At 37.9% G+C, this 16,556-nt stretch overlaps 1 long non-coding RNA gene across 1 annotated transcript; it reads right to left on the bottom strand.

The window, feature by feature from the left end:
- Position 1: 1 nt before the first annotated feature.
- On the bottom strand, positions 2-15,858 carry LOC126936250 (uncharacterized). Its single transcript, XR_007719409.1, has 3 exons — positions 14,493-15,858; positions 3,358-3,423; positions 2-913 (listed from the first exon to the last, which is right to left on the bottom strand). It is a non-coding gene; the product is annotated as an uncharacterized LOC126936250 (long non-coding RNA).
- Positions 15,859-16,556: the final 698 nt, after the last annotated feature.

Here is a 16,556-nt window from a genome sequence, read left to right on the forward strand (position 1 = left end):
GAAACTGAAAGTATGCTTCGCCTTCCTTTTTGGCAGGGTGTGTGCACATACTGGAAAACACCCACTGCACATGCATATGCATATCTTTATTTTTCTTCCCAGAGAAAGAATCAGAATTGTAGCCTGCATCAGAGAGTGTATCAATGGGAATTTTTTTTCACCAGCCCCTGGGTAGATCAGGGTAGGAGGAGAATGGGGCTTAGAGATTAAGACAGGATTAAGAAAGTATGTGTACAGTTAAATTCACAGTGAAGAGTTTCCCGTTCATTCGAAAACTTGACGGAAGAAAATTAACACAACCTTTGCAGAATGTGAACCACTGTTCCCTTGACCGCATCTCACAGCTTTGGGGAAAGCTTGTGGGAAATATATGTTCCGGTGAAGCAATTTTGCTTTAAGAAATGTAAACATTTTCCACCAAAATTAAAGTCTTTCTTATTTAATGTTCTTCCTTTCCTGATGGCTTTTTGTTTTGTTTTGTTTTCTCATACATGGTGTCACTCTGTTGCCCAGACTGGAGTGCAGTGGCATGCCCATGGCTCACTGCAGCCTCTACCTCCCTAGGCTAGGATGATTCTCCAACTTCAGTTTCCTGAGTAGTTAAAAACTACAGGCAAGTGCCATCAGGGCTGGTTAATTTTTATATTTTTTGTTGAGATGGACTCTCCCTATGTTTCCTTGGCTGATTTTGAATTCCAGCACTCAAGCGATCCACCCATCTTGGCCTTCCAAAGAGCAGGGATTACAGGCATGAGCTATGAGTCACTCACTCATCTTGGATGTCTTTCTTTTGAAGGACATTGCATCATAGAGGCCCAAAGCATAGACTCTGAACTCAGAATGTCGAACCTAACATGTTAAACTCACCTTCCTGGGCAAGATATTGAAATTCTTTATACATTGGTTCCTCTATCTGTAAAATAATATTGTTAATAGTACATATACATATCTACACAGTTTTGAGCAGCATTGAGATAAAATGTGAAAAATGAATGGAATATTGCCAGGCAAATGGTAAGCAGATAATGAGGGATATTACTATAATTAATACAAATATTTCAGTTTAGAAAAATAATCAAGGATTATTATTTGCAGATTATCTAGCTAAGTTTATCTTTTGTTAGAATCCTCACGCAGTGCCTCCAGTCATTCATTTAGCAAATATATGTGGACAACATGGTTCTCGGTTTCAGGGGTTCAGTCAAAACATATTATGATCCTTTTCCCCTTGCTCTCACATTCAAGAGGGAAAGATAAACATGAAACCTGGTATGTAATATGTAACTGGAATATTAAGAATGATAAAATATGCCAAGCAATGAGAAGAATAAGAAATTAATTGGAGAAGTGGGAGATGAAGTATTGCAGGACTCATGAAAATTGTACACAGAGGTAGCCAGGGAAGGCCAGAAGAGGTCCCTGCCTTTATCAGTACATGCTCAATTGATTATCCCAGAAATAAACTCAATGTGGCTAATTTATTTCATGAATAAACTTGATGGAAGATGGAATAACAAAATGCACACGGTACATTTCATTCATCATTTTTTTTGCCGAAAATTTTCTTGAGCTGTTATGTTATTATCTTTGGAGGATAACGACCAGATTTACAAAAATATTTATGGTTTGACATGTGGACTACCAGTTTTACTTCCTGTGCTCTAGGCTAAGACTTAAATGTCATTGGTTAAGTAGAACCGACTGTGTAGGAAGACAATGACGTGGCTTTTAATCTAAGGTGTTCTTCATGGTGTTTGTATCTTTACTCTGCCAATGACCTAATCTGATTGCAACAAAATCTTGGGCTCCTTGCCACTGGAAGGAATTGTAACATGGAAGAAAGCAGACATTGTCTGTGCACCACTTCTCTTTAGTTTATTTACTTTTAAATTTATATACTGACTCATTTGTTTTCTCTGCTACTTAAGGGTTTCACACGAGGGTTTCTCCCCACCAGTCAGAGCCAAGAACCACTGAGTTGAAGCACGCCAAAGTGACATCCAGGACACAGAAACAATGATTAGACCATATATATGGGGATGTAGAATCATGAACCTTGAGTCTAGTGTCCTGGGAATGTAAACATTGAGCCATGAGAGTGCAAGGCCCCCTATTTCCTCAAAAAGAAAGATGTCAAAAACTGGAAACAACTCAATATCCAATTTGGGAGCATAAGTAAACAATTTGTGCTAGACACATACACTGAAATACTATTCAGTCATAAAAGGGAAAAAATTACTAATATATGCAATAACATGGATGGAAAACTTATACTTTCATTATGAGTGAAAGAAGCCATATAGGAAGGAAAACATACCCTGTGATTCCAATTATATAAAGTTCTAGATTAGAAAAAACTAATGTATAGTTGTAGAAATTCAATCACTACTTATCAGAGGAGGAAATGGAAGGAAATTGAGAACAAAGGGCATGACAAAACTTTTTGAGGTGACAATATTGCTTTGTCTATTAAATGGGATATTATACTAAATATCCTCATATAATTAATAATCAATTTATATTCTTAAAAGGGGTACATTTTCTTTGATGTAAATTATACTAAAATAACATTAAAATTTGAAATGAAAAAGGTCAGTGGTAGTAATAATAGACTGATTTGGAAAAAAAATTTTTTTTCTTGGTTTTCTTGATTTTCTTGATTTTATTTCTTGATTTCAGGACACACTCAAGCCTCCACAAATTAGTCGTAGTTCTGGTAAGAGGAATCACCTCTTATAGTGACTGAACTGTAATTACCCGCCACCCACATTGGATGGCAATAGGTAGACAGAGGGGAGATAACTTACAGGAACCAATTTATTGACTGAAATATGTATCCAGAAAATAGCATTACATAAGGAAAATTATCTTAAAATAAACGAATGTAGCAATTCTACTATAAGTAATATTTAAAATGTGCGTATTGATTTAAAATCCTTCTATCAGTGTGAAGTGTGTAAAACAATATTATTTTAAATGATAGAGTAGATACTATAAGAATCTCTGCCACGGAAGACAGAAAATTCCTGTGCTTGGGTTTTGGCCGTCCCATTTCCAAACCTTAGAACATCATATACTCTTTCATCTTACCTAACTCCTCTTCTTATTTATATTTTTGGACTATCAGCACATTTTGATTGATACAACTTAGAGCACTGATCAACTATAACATGTTGTTTTGTGTTTTCTTTATCTAAAACCTTCCTCTTTTCTGCACAGCTTATCAGTGTGGACTTGGATATGTAATAGTTCTGAGGTTAACTTCTGTTTATGAGCTATTAGATTTTGGACAAGTTATTTAACATCTCTCAGCCGCTGTGTTCTCATGTATAGAAGGGACCTCCTAATCATTCTTACCTTCTAGGATGCAATGGCAGGTGTAGAGATCATGCCACAGTACCTCTCATTTATGGTAGTCGTAACCTATAGAGCAGAAGCAAGGTCATATAAAATGTACTTTTTGGTTAAGTACTTCTAAATTTTTCATATGCTTTACTTCAGTATGTTGAATAAGCATTAATTTCATTTTATGGTAAGAAGATCAGGTAAAAAAATCGTTTTAATGCCTTGGTAAGCACAAGTTGAAGAACTGGGTGAGAAGCCAGCCCACCACCTCACTCATTACTTGCTCTATATGATGTGCTGCTCTTCAGCTGGGCACTCCGCTGGGAAATCTGAAGTAGATAAGCAGATAAAAGGTGCTTGTTTGTGTCAGTGGGAAATAAATTCTGAGTTAAATGCATCTGGACAATGATAATTTATAACAGCCTCACTAAGGTATTTAAACTGATGAGATGGGCAATAGGAAACCATTGCAGCTTCCTAGGTAGGAGAGTCATGTTAACATGCTTGTAAAGTAACTATTTCATATTGAGTGCTTCACAAGGCCCAGGCCCTGTAATAGATACTTCATCTATATTGGTTCCACCAGTCAAACCATTTAAAAATATTGGTACTTGGAATAACCTCAGATTATGAAATCAAAATCTCATCCTGAGCCTCCCCCTTGAGACTCCATGCACCACCACATCCAGAATTTAATAGGACATGTTCTTGGAGGCATTGCTGGTCCCACATGAACCAGGAGCTGGGTCATGAGTGGACTGAGTGTTGGGGACAGGAGAAGGGATAAGAATGTCTGGGAGTTGGTGCTGACTATAGAAAGAATTTGCACAAGAGTAGGAAGGAACTAGGATGAAGCAGTAAAAAGCTTGCACGGACAGGAAGGTGGCCAGAAGGGGTGTGGTCTCTTTGTATCAGATTTCTATACCAACAGGATAGAAAATAATGGAACCATGGAACCTCTACAAGTTAGAAAGTCTCATCTTGGAGCCAGATAGACTCAAATATCTAAGGAGGGATAGACATGGTCTTGGATGTGGTGTGTTGCCTAGCAGCAGAAACAGAAGCCATTCTTCTCCTTCAATCCACTCAAAATAAAAACTAGACTGAGAGATGAAGTATAAAATACACTAGAAAGCAAGCCACTATAAGAACATATCAGCAGGAAAAAAGAGACTGTAAATTTAGATCTTGAAGGACATTGAGATGTTGGACCAATCAAATATCAAATGTAGAATGAAATCATTCTATATCAAATATAGAAGGATGTAAGTAAAGGGAGCAAAAAGTAATTATTCTACAATAAGCAATAATTTGAGAAACAATAAAAATAGAGCATGTATAAATACAAAAATTAGTTATATTTAATAATGGACAGATTAAAAGGCAGACACACAAATCTGCGAAAATGTATATAAGGTGGAAGATACAGAGATGTACAGTTGACCTTTCAACAATGAAATACTTAGAGGTGCTGACCCGCATATACAGTTGCAAATCTGCGACCGGGCGCGGTGGCTCACACCTGTAATCCCAGCACTTTGGGAGGCTGAGGCGGGCGGATCACGAGGTCAGGAAATCGAGACCATCCTGGCTAAGACGGTGAAACCCCGTCTCTACTAAAAATACAAAAAAATTAGGCAGTCATGTTGGCAGGTGACTGTAGTCCCAACTGCTTGGGAGGCTCAGGCAGGAGAAAGGTGTGAACCCGGGAGGCGGAGCTTGCAGTGAGCAGAGATTGCACCACTGCACTCCAGCCTGGGCAACAAAGCAAGACTGTCTCAAAAAAGAAAAAAAAATCTGCGTATAACTTTTGACTCCCCCCAAACTTAACTTTTAATGGCCTGCTATTGAAGGGAAGCCTTACTAGTAACAAAAACCACTGATTAACAAATATTTTCTAATTTACATGTGTTATATACTGTAATATAAAGTAATCTAAAGTAAAAAAAGTTAAGAAAATCATGAGGAAGAGAAAATATATCTACTATTGACTCAGAGTGGATCATCATAAGGTCTTCATCCTCATCATCTTCACATTGAGTAAGCTGAAGAGAAGGAGGAAGCGATGGCTTAGTCTTGCAGTCTCATGGGTGGCAGAGGCGGAAGAAGAAGAGGTGGAACAGGATAGAAGAGAAGCAGGCAAACTGCGTGTATCTTTGTGGAAATGCATAGTTATTTCTGTCTAACATTTTTGCTTTTCCATTTCCCTAAAATGTTTTCCAGACAGTACGAATCTGTCTTTCATCATTTCCTTAGTTTCAGTGCTCATATCATAGAACGGTCTTTGCTGTAAAACAGGTCAAAAGCTGCTTTGAATAATCAGAATCTTTCTGCCAAACTATAATGCCAATTTGTGCTCTGGCACTGCTTCTTCTACATCTTCTTCCTCATCATTTGGAACTGGTTCAGAAGCACACATCTCTATCAAGTTCTCTTCTGTTAATTTCTCTAATGTGCAATTCGCTCTTGAATTTGTATAAGATCCATATCTTAAAGTTATTCACGTTTTTTTGCAATATCCACAATCTCTTTCATTATTTTCTTGATTGGCTTTTTCATAAACCCTGGTGAAGTCATGGACAACTTCTGGAAACAGTTTTCTCTAGCAGAAATTTATAGGGGGCATGTTATGTTGCCTAGGTTGGCCTTAAGCTCCTGGACTGAAGCTATCCTCCCACCTCAGCCTCTTTAGTAACTGGGATCATAGGCCCATACCACTGCACCCAAAATCACGGCTTTTAATTTTTTAATATCAGTGATGTCATTTTCAGTGGTGTAGCCCTTCCAGACTTTCGTGATGTGATTTCTATCGATGGTCTCTTCTTGGCATTCACAAATCTTTTCACAGAGTAACGTGTGTAATGAGCATTAAAGCTCCTTCTTACCTCCTGATTCAGAGGCTGAATTAGAGATGTTTCATATGGTGGTGAGTAGACCACTTTGATCTTTTGCATATTGAACTCGTGAGGTTTTGGGTAGCGAGGGGCATTGTCCAACATCAAAAGAATCATGAATGCCAGTCCCTTATTGGCAAAATATTTCCTGACTTCAAGGACAAAGCATCAATGGAATCAATAGAGAAAAAGTGCTCCCATTGCACAGGCATTCTTGTCCAACCAAAACACTGGCAACTGGTGTTTACCATTTCTGTTCCAGGCTCAGGGGTTAGTAGCTTTATAGCTCAGAGCAGTCCTGATGATAAACCCGACTGCATTTCCACAAAACAGTAGAATTAGCTTGTCCTTTTCTGTTTTAAATCTTGGTGCTTGCTTCTATTTCTTAATAATAAATGGCCTTTTTGGCATCTTTTTTTTTTTTTTTTTTCTCCTGGACTAGAACAGTCATCTGTATTCAAAACCTGTTCTGGTAGTATAGTTTCTCTTCAATGATTTTCTTAATAGTTTCTGGGAACTAATCTGCTGCCTCTTGATAACCAAAAGCTGCATCTCCTGATATCTTGACATTTTTAATGCAAAAGTGCTTTAAATTATCAAACCATCCTTGACTATCATTAAAGCATCCACCTTTACATCCTTCCCCTTTCTTTTGCTTTAAGTTGTATACAATGACTTCATTTTTTCTGGAATCATATTAGAGTCTATAAATATACCTTTCTTTTCTATTCTCTCTCATCTGTGAAAATTCTGCCACCACATACATGCTTCAATTTCAAAACAATATTAAAAATTGTTTCACAATAGTGCAAGGTTTTGGCTCTGGCAGACAGTGCAGGGTTAGCTTTATTATCTCCTTTTATTTTTTTACATTGGTCCTCATTTTGTATTCATTTATCTTGAAATGGTGAGCAGTGACAAATCCAGACCTCAACTACAGTACATATCAAACAATTCTACTTTTTCTTGTAATGTCATGACATTGCTTCTTGGGAACATTACACCAGCAGTATTGGCATGTTGTATGGACCCCCTGCTGTTATTCAAGAACTATGGTATTGCAGTAAATGCAATGAAAAGTACATTAAAAACCCAAGAATATTGCTTTTTATAGCAATATGAAATTTACAGGAGATACAAACTGCTGATGTAGGGATAATGAGTGTCACATGGCATTTTAAGCAGATACAAAACTTGAGTTCACTGAAATAGCAACAGGAAATGGCTATGAAAATACAAGAGTGCAGTATGCATGGTTAATTTTGTGCAGTTAGGATATAATACTGCATCTTTATATTTGTTTACATTTCTCTCATTCCAAGTGGTACTATGTATTATCTATGAGTGCATAAAGTTTGATAAACTTTAGCTTTCTGTAATAGATTTGTGTATATTTTATAATATAGTAGTAAATGATAAAATAGACTAACATGTACATAAATTTTGTGCATTTTTTACATACCTAACTTAATTTTTCTGTATTTCCAGTATAAATGATTTGTGATTTTCTTCAAATTGTAGCAAATCCCCTAAATTTTTCCAAATGTTTATTTATATAAAATGCACATACAAGCAGACCAAAGCGTTTCAGATCCTTGTTGTTTATGGGTTAATATTAATTTATCTAGATTGCAAAATAAAAACAGAAATGAAAGGCTGAAAAATTTGAGAGGACTTCAGAGGTAGGAAGGATGGAATGAGAAATTCTGAGATATAGCTGATCAAATTACCAGAAAGACAGATGAGAGAGAATAGAAAAGACAAAATATTTAAAGCAAATTTTTCAAACATGGGGAAAATTATGTGTCCACTGATTGAAGAAGCACAACATATCTGTAATAGAATAAGTTTATAGAATAACTGCTTTCTAAGAGCGCTCTGAGTTCAGCATTGTGATGAGTTGAATTGTGTCCCATAAAAACATATTGAAGGCCTACCCCCTCCGTAATTCAGAATGTGCTCTTATTAGGAAATAGGGTCCTTGCAAATATAATCCATTACAATGTGCTTAGTTTGGATTAGTGTAGGGCCATCATCCAGAACAACTCATGTTTATACCAAAGAAAAGAGGCTCTGGAGCAAAGACAGAGAGGAAGAGCAACATATAAAGACACAGACTCACAGAGGGAAGGCAGCAATATAATGATAAAAGCAGAGAATAGAGTGATGTAGCTGCAAGCAAGGAACACCAAGATGGATTGAGGCAACCAGTAGTGAGGATGGCAGCCATGGCCCTACTCTACTGACACCGTGATTTCAGATTTCTCGCCTCCAGAACTGTGAGAGAATGCATTTCCACGTTAACCTTCCTGTTTGTGGTGATTAAACAGGCAGCCCTAGGAAATGAATGCAGGTATTATTAGTTCCATTTTGCAGATGAGAAAACAGATTCTCAGAGAGATTGATGACTTCACCAATGGAATGAGGAGAAATCGCACCTCATGGATCTATAATCTGATAATGGAAAAACAACCGCACGTGCTAGAACAGAAGTAAAAACTGATGACCCACAGAATCCGTCATGAGCCCTGTGATATTTCCTTGGCTCTCTCAGATGTGATTTACCTTGACATTGAATTATCAGAGGTGAAAAATTGTAAGATTTCAAATAAAGAATGGGATTCCAGACCTCTGTTGCTTGAATTTCAACATGGAAAGAGTTGCCTGGTACTGAGTCCATGATGATGCATTCATGATGCCTTCTGATTTTTCCTGTGTTCACCTAACCTGATTAACTTGATGTATGTTCTCTGTCAAGCCTATATGGTGTTTGTATTTGTGGCCTCTGTCTGGGAGACCTGAGGTCAGACTGTGGAGTCAGTAGATCTTCTTAATGTTGTCATTAAAAATTATTATTAGCCTCACCAATTTACACTGATGTAATGATTTGTATGATAATTCACTTTGAGTCTCATTTCCCTATCTGTCAACTACTTGCCTTGGAGAAACTGTTGGATTAAATTTAATGTCTGAAAACCAATAGTATCTATTGAACAGCACAAATGTAATGTTACCTATTATCTCAGTTACATAAGAGAAAATTTTTCATAAGGAAAAGCAACAGCATTTTTCCACAAGGATTTCAAAACAGTGAGTAAATGCATCTATTTCAAGGGAGAAGGGAGGGTAAAAGGATGCAACAATGATATTTATTAAGAAAGGAAAGGAAATTTAAGGGATAAATAATGCAACATAAGTTTCATAAACAATGTAGTATGTGATGTTAATTTTCACGATGGAACTGAGAAAAATCATTGTCATTACATGACACACCACTTCAGCCTGCCTGACTTTAGTGCTGCTACAGTGGGGACTCCCCCTCATGTGGTTGTTTTCACACATCAAGCTACTGTGCCTCAAGTTCTTTCTGCTTTGAAGATGGGAGATGTTCATCAAAGGACTGAGGGCTGTTTAGCCGTGCAGATGTGGGTCCAGAATTTTGGGAGAGGGAGGACCTGCTCCTGGGGGCTAATTTCAACCGATGAATGGCATTAGTCAGTTGATGAATGTCTCTAATTCCCCATCTTCTAGTAAGGTAGAATCTACGTAATTGTAGAGGGTCCTGAAGAAAGATTGGAACCCAGTTTCTCAGAGCAGTGATGAATTCATTATTGCATTTTTAAGGAATATTATCTTCCTTTCATCTCCCTTCCCCACTCCCTTACTTCTACTTTTGGAAATACTTTCCAAATAATACTTACAGTCAAGTCCCTGGCTCCTCCTATTTCATGGTCAACCAATTTGTATCATTATCATCACCACTATCATTCTTGTCATTATCTTTATTGAGCAATTTAAGTAGGAACAGAACTATGGTTAGTTTTCTACATATATCATGTCATATAGTTCTTACTATAATACAAAGTTGCTAGGATTAACTCTCCTCACTGATAAAACTCTGTAGCTAAGTTAATTACACATATAATCACATATCTAATATTAGGTATGGGGCAGAGGTAGCCCAGGTCCTGAAATAGCTCCTTCATGCCCATGATGTCAAAGTGAGCCCCATTCCTTGGAGTCAGATGGTCAAACTTTGTATTGCATATAATGAGAGCCAGGTGTCTGCGGCCCTTTCTTTTTTTATTGGATCTATCTGCAGGAGATGGAGTTGAAGTCACTTTGATTACCCGAGTCTCTTTTCAATCTCCATATGCCTCACAATTTTGTTTTTTAGAACCTCATGTAGCTACCATCCTCCCTAACCTCTATCAAAAGACACTGCCTTCCTCTCTCTAGAGCCCAGAGCCAGAACCAGGACATATCTGGAATGATTCCTCAAGAATCTTAAGGAAACTGGAATAATTCCTACTCCCTTTTTTATTCTTTTTCTTCTGCATCTACTTAAACATTTCTTATATTCAGGTTCAAATCAAATTTCATAAAAACTGAGAGATGTCATTGGTTCCAGTAAGAATGAATATAGCAGAGGTTGTTTGCCTTCCATATTATGATTATATTTATACTATTTAAAAAATATCAACTTCAAAAAGAGAGAAACAAGATAATTTTGGCTGGGTGCAGTGGCTCATGCCTGTAATCCCAGCACTTTGGGAGGCCGAGGAGGGCAGATCACAGAGTCAGCAGATCGAGATCATCCTGGCTAACATGGTGAAACCCCGTCTCTACCAAAAATACAAAAAATTAGCCGGGCATGGTGGTGGGCGCCTGTAGTCCCAGCTACTCGGGAGCCTGAGGCAGGAGAATGGCGTGAACCTGGGAGGCAGAGCTTGCAGTGAGCAGAGATCATGCCACTGCACTCCAGCCTGGACGACAGAGCAAGACTCCATCTCAAAAAAAAAAAAAAAAATTATAGTGCAGATTGCTGCCCAGAGAGAGTGTCTATTAGCCAGGCAGTACAACACAAAAAAATGTGGAAATCAGGAGTTTAGACAAAAATTTCATTTTGAGTCTTACCTGTTGTCTAATGAAATAGGAATCTCTCTGGAAACGGCTTATTCTAACCTAGGCGTTCTTATTCAGCCTCATCTTCTGATACGGTCCCCACCTTGCTCATTACATTCTAAATATTCCGCCCTTTATTTAATTTCTAGGAATCCCCTACTTAGGGATCTCTATTTCTAGCCCCCACCTTCTCATTCCTTCCTGTTTTCCTACTGCTTTCTGTTTATCTTTCAAGTCTAAGATCAGATGGCACTTTTTCATGCAGTCTTCTCTGAGTCTCTGGAAGGAGACAGTGTCAGAGGTACATGCCCTTAGATGACCTTGTTTCTCTTTAGGGTAGCATACTTTTTTACCTTTAATTGTGATTTTCGGCCTACTTCTCAGCATCCACCATTAGATTTTATGCTGTGTGAGGACAGGTGGCCATAAACTAGGCCTACATTACTTCTGGCCTTCAAGAGAAGTCTAATAATTATCTACTGAATCACTAGCTGAGTGAATGTAGAAACAAATGAATAAAATTTAAGTATGGCCCCACTCTTGAAGAATACTTAATAAAAACTAAGCAAGTCTGATTTCTTTTAACAGGCAGTAAGCACACATTGAAAGTTTCAAGCAGAGAGAAGACACATTCATTCTCCTATTTATTCAGAAATACTTAGTGAGCATTAGTTTGTGAAAGGTACTATGCTAGTGGTGGCGGTACCATTTTGGAAACATGTGCCTACACATTCAAGCTTAGAGTCAAGTGGAAAGATAGATATACATATAAGTAAAATTGTAAAAAAATAAGAATTTAAATGGAGCAGATGCTTAAGAAAAGCATGAGCAAAGTGTGTCTCAGGTGGAAGATAGCTGTCCAGACGACGGAGGGCTTGGCACTGAGACTTGAAGGGCTAGTAGGAATTTTCCCCTTCGAAAACTGGGGGCTGGTGTCCCAGCAGGGAGCATTGCAGGAAGAAGCACAAAGGCCTGATGGTGCCTGATGTAACCAGGAAGCTAGCGGAGCTGTGCTTTAGAAAGAATACTACTGTAAGTGGAAGTATGCAGTGTGTAATGAAGTGGGAGTGATCAGAGACAAAGCCACCGTTTGAAGAGGTTTGTAGAACACTGACTTAAAGTTAGAGTGTTGAGTCTGAGAGTCAGGTTAGATTCACTCTTCTCAAAAGACATTTGACCAAAAGAAAAATTTGTAATCCTTTTCTAGATATCTTCTTCAACTATAAAATGGAAATAATAGCAAAAACTTAATTGACTGGTTTCAAGTATTCATTCAGAGAGAGTTTATGAAATACCTGTCATACAGTATCTTTTTAAAGTTGTTACGGATAATATTTCGTTATTGTAATAATCACTGAATTGAAATTCTCAGGATAATAAAAATGAATGGAATAATTTAGAGGACAAAATTTATCAAGACCACAGTTTTGGTCCCAGACAAAGTGGTGAAATGCCCTTAGATGTTATATATAGGATACTGTTTTTCAGAAGTTTTAGTTAACAAAGACCAACAGCACATCATTGTTTATAATTATTGAATCATTTTACTTGTTTTTTTTTTTTTTATTAGTGCCTTTTGATTTCTCCTAAGTATTATCTAATGATCTCCTGACTCCAGTCCAGTGGCTAGTGAAGTCAGCCTTCCCAGCCAAAGAGATATCCATGGCTATGAATATGACTTACTCCTCCCTGGATAAATGCTTTATTAGTATCATAAAGAAGAGAAATTTAAAAAAATCAACTCCTGCATTTTAGGAGATTAAGTTGAATGTTGCGAGTTAAGAGATAAACCCTGAGATAATTAAACTACAGGGAGAATCAAAGGAATAAGGAAAAAAATATGGGTGAAGTAAATATAGTAAACATTTGCTTTTTTTCTTAGGAACCTGAAATTATGCCTTAGAAGGATTACTGGAAAAATGTAAGTATATTTTGAAAGATAGAAACACCTATCTGAAAGTTTATATATTTTTAAAAAGGCAATAGGGAGCCATTGAATGTTCCTGAGTAAAAAAAATTACATTAATATCCCTAGCATGTGAGAAGTGAGAGTTAACTGATCAACTTTCCTGATAATGTTAACCTGCAGAAAAACCAATGCCAAACTAGTTTCATAAGAGTTATCTGCACATCTTTAAAAGTTAATAAGGCCGGGCGCGGTGGCTCAAGCCTGTAATCCCAGCACTTTGAGAGGCCGAGACGGGCGGATCACGAGGTCAGGAGATCGAGACCATCCTGGCTAACACAATGAAACCCCGTCTCTACTAAAAATACAAAAAAATTAGCCGGGCGAGGTGGCGGGCGCCTGTAGTCCCAGCTACTCGGGAGGCTGAGGCAGGAGAATGGCGTGAACCCGGGAGGCAGAGCTTGCAGTGAGCCGAGATAGCGCCACTGCACTCCAGCCTGGGCGACAGAGCGAGACTCCGTCTCAAAAAAAAAAAAAAAAAAAAAAAAGTTAATAAATTTCTATAGTCTATTCAAGACTGAGCTATTCAGGGTCAGAAAAGGGTAGTCACCTGATTTCTTTATATGTCTATGGATTATTCCCATATGTTATGAGGTTTGGAAACCACGGATCTATTCCAACTTTTTCTTTTTCCAATGAGGAGAATGAAGCCAAAGAAGCAGTATGCCCTGCTGGAATACCAAATGTCTAAGTAGCTCAGGACTCCAACTCTTAGGCTTTTTCAGCTTCTGTGTATAAGACAGTTGGCCTGCAAGTAGTGTGAAAATTGGTTTTGAGGGCTGAGTTTTGGAGTGTGGGAGGCCAGTTAAATAATCTATGATAACAAAACAAGAAATTAGAGTTGTTTGTACCAGGGCTACATAGAAAGGTGGGAATAAATGGAATCACTTTAATCACACCAAAAATATAATTCCAGACAAGAGACAGCAACACCTTGAGAACACAAAGGCTATCAGATCTGATTCTGGGAAGAAGGTTTGTGATCTGGAGCACAAAGGCTTGAGGATGCCTGATGTAACCAGGAAGCAGAATTTGAAATCAAGAGGAAGCAGAGAAGATTTCAGAGTGCATTTAGAAACTTCTGGAGTTTTCTCACACAAATAACTTACTCTTACTTTACTCTCTCTTTGATTACTGGAAGCTGAAAGAAAGGAATTAACTTTTTTCTGACTTGAAAACATCTAGAGAACATACTCTCCTTCAGTGTCTCTACACAAGGTCCAGTGATTCCAACTGTGCACAACCAAGAAGACAAAGATTCAACATACACCTTATTGGCTCACTTCCCTTTTGGTATGTCTGCCTGTCACACACGCAATAAATCAAGGGCTTTCTAAGACTTAACTCCCCAGCTTCTAGTCAGAAAAAGATCCCTGACTCACCAGCCGTAGTTAACAGCCTCTGTCTCTCCGCACAGCACCGGAAAGTGCCTCAGACCCAGAAATAGAAGTCACGAGGTATTTCCTTATTGTTGGGCAGAGAGAGGGCATGTAATTACAGATTGTAAAGCTGCTGCTCAGAACTTCCAGGTTCATTGGCTGGAAGTGTCCTGTAGTCAGCAAATTGGCTTTTCTAGTCCTGAATTCTAGTTTCTTCCCTTGGGGGAAAAAAGTGCAAATGACAAAACATCTTTCAGTGGGTTGACACCTCAGCCTGGTTTCCCCTTTTCTTTTCTCTTTTCATGGCCCCCAAACCTTCTTCTATTCATCCTTTTCTTCTCCTGATCAGTTGGCTTTTCTATCTCAGCTTTTCTAAAACACATGTCCTGAATGAGTAAAATTTAACTAGGCTCCTTGCATTTTCCCATAAGAATTAACCAAATAGTTTATATTTCATTGTTTGTTTTTTTCATTTCCATTTTTTTTTTAGATTCAGGGATACACATGCCGGTGTGTTAAAAGAGTATATTATGTGATGCTGAGGTTTGGGGTATGATTTAACCCTTCACCTAGGTAGTGAGAATAGCACCCAGTATGTAGTTTTTCAGCTCTTGCACTCCTCCTTCACTCCTTCCTCTAGTAGCTCCCTGTGTCTATTATTTCCATCTTTATGTCCATGTATGCCTACTATTTTACTACCACTTATAGGTCAGATCATGTGGTACTTGGTTTTCTGTTTCTGTGTTTCTGTCTATTCCAACTTTTTCTTTTTCCAATGAGAAGAATGAAGCCAAAGCAGCAATATGCCCTGCTGGAATACTAAATGTTAAGTAGCTCAGGACTCCAACTCTTAGGCTTTTTCAGCTTCTGTGTATAAGACAGTTGGCCTGCAAGTAGTGTGAAAATTGGTTTTGCTTAGGGTAATGCTTAGGGTAATGGGCTCCAGTTGCATCCATGTTGCTGCAAAGAACAAGATTTGCATTTATATGTCTATGTACTTGGCAGATATGTAACACAATTCAATTTTTTTTTATCCAATCCACTACTGATGGGTACCTGGGTTGATTCTATGATTTTGCTGTGGTGGATAGTGCTATAACAAACATCTGAAAGCATGTGTCTTATTGATAGTACAGTACATTTTTCTTTGGGAATTTAGCCAGTAATGAGATTGCTTGATCACATGGTAGTTCTGTTTTTAGTTCTTTGGTAAATCTCCAAACTGCTTTTCACAAAGATGCAGTCACCACATTCCTGGACTTCAAGCTACTCAAGTCTACAGTAACCCCACAGCATGGTAGTGGTACAAAAAACAGAAACATAGACCAATGGAACAGAATAGAGAACTCCGAAAGAATATAACATACCTGTAACCAACTGATATTTAACAAAGCCAGAAACAACAACAAAAAAGAAATGAGGAAATGATCATCTATTCAATAAATGTATTTTCTGTTTAAACTATGCTGAGGAATTAAGATGGTGTCTTCCCCTCCACATCTCCCTGTCATCTTACCCTTTGATTGGAGATCTTTCTGAAGGAATCTCTTTACTCCCAGGGATGCTTTCCTTCCACTGCCTAAGAGAGCCTTAACAGTTAATTTCTACTGAGGTTGACAATTCACTTCTGCTTGTTGATATTCTCTGAACAAAGATTGATCACAGATGTAGTCTCAGGTTATAGTAGAAGATGCATGAGAACACAGAAAACACATGCCCAGACCAACAGTTAATAAAAGGCAAAAAAGAAAAAAGAAAAAGAAACTGTAATTTGTTCAACTATGATGGTTTTTAAAAGGTCAAATATTCACTTTGATTTAATAGGTTAGAGATTAGAAAAGGCTCATATTTGCAAGTGAAACGGTAGTTCTTCCAATCCTCCCTAAATCTTAACATCCCTGAGTGAATGATTTCACCCCAAACTCGTTTTCTCTGCACCATGCAGGGATTTCACTGTGCACACCATGCATCCTAGAGTTTCTTCAGGGTGTCATGCACCATCTGCCAAGTGCTTTCATTTTTGATGGCCGTCTTACCTTTTCAAGGAGTCCGTGAACTACTGAGGGT

This window comes from Macaca thibetana, chromosome 14 (assembly GCF_024542745.1).
Source record: "Macaca thibetana thibetana isolate TM-01 chromosome 14, ASM2454274v1, whole genome shotgun sequence".
Taxonomy (NCBI): domain Eukaryota; kingdom Metazoa; phylum Chordata; class Mammalia; order Primates; family Cercopithecidae; genus Macaca; species Macaca thibetana.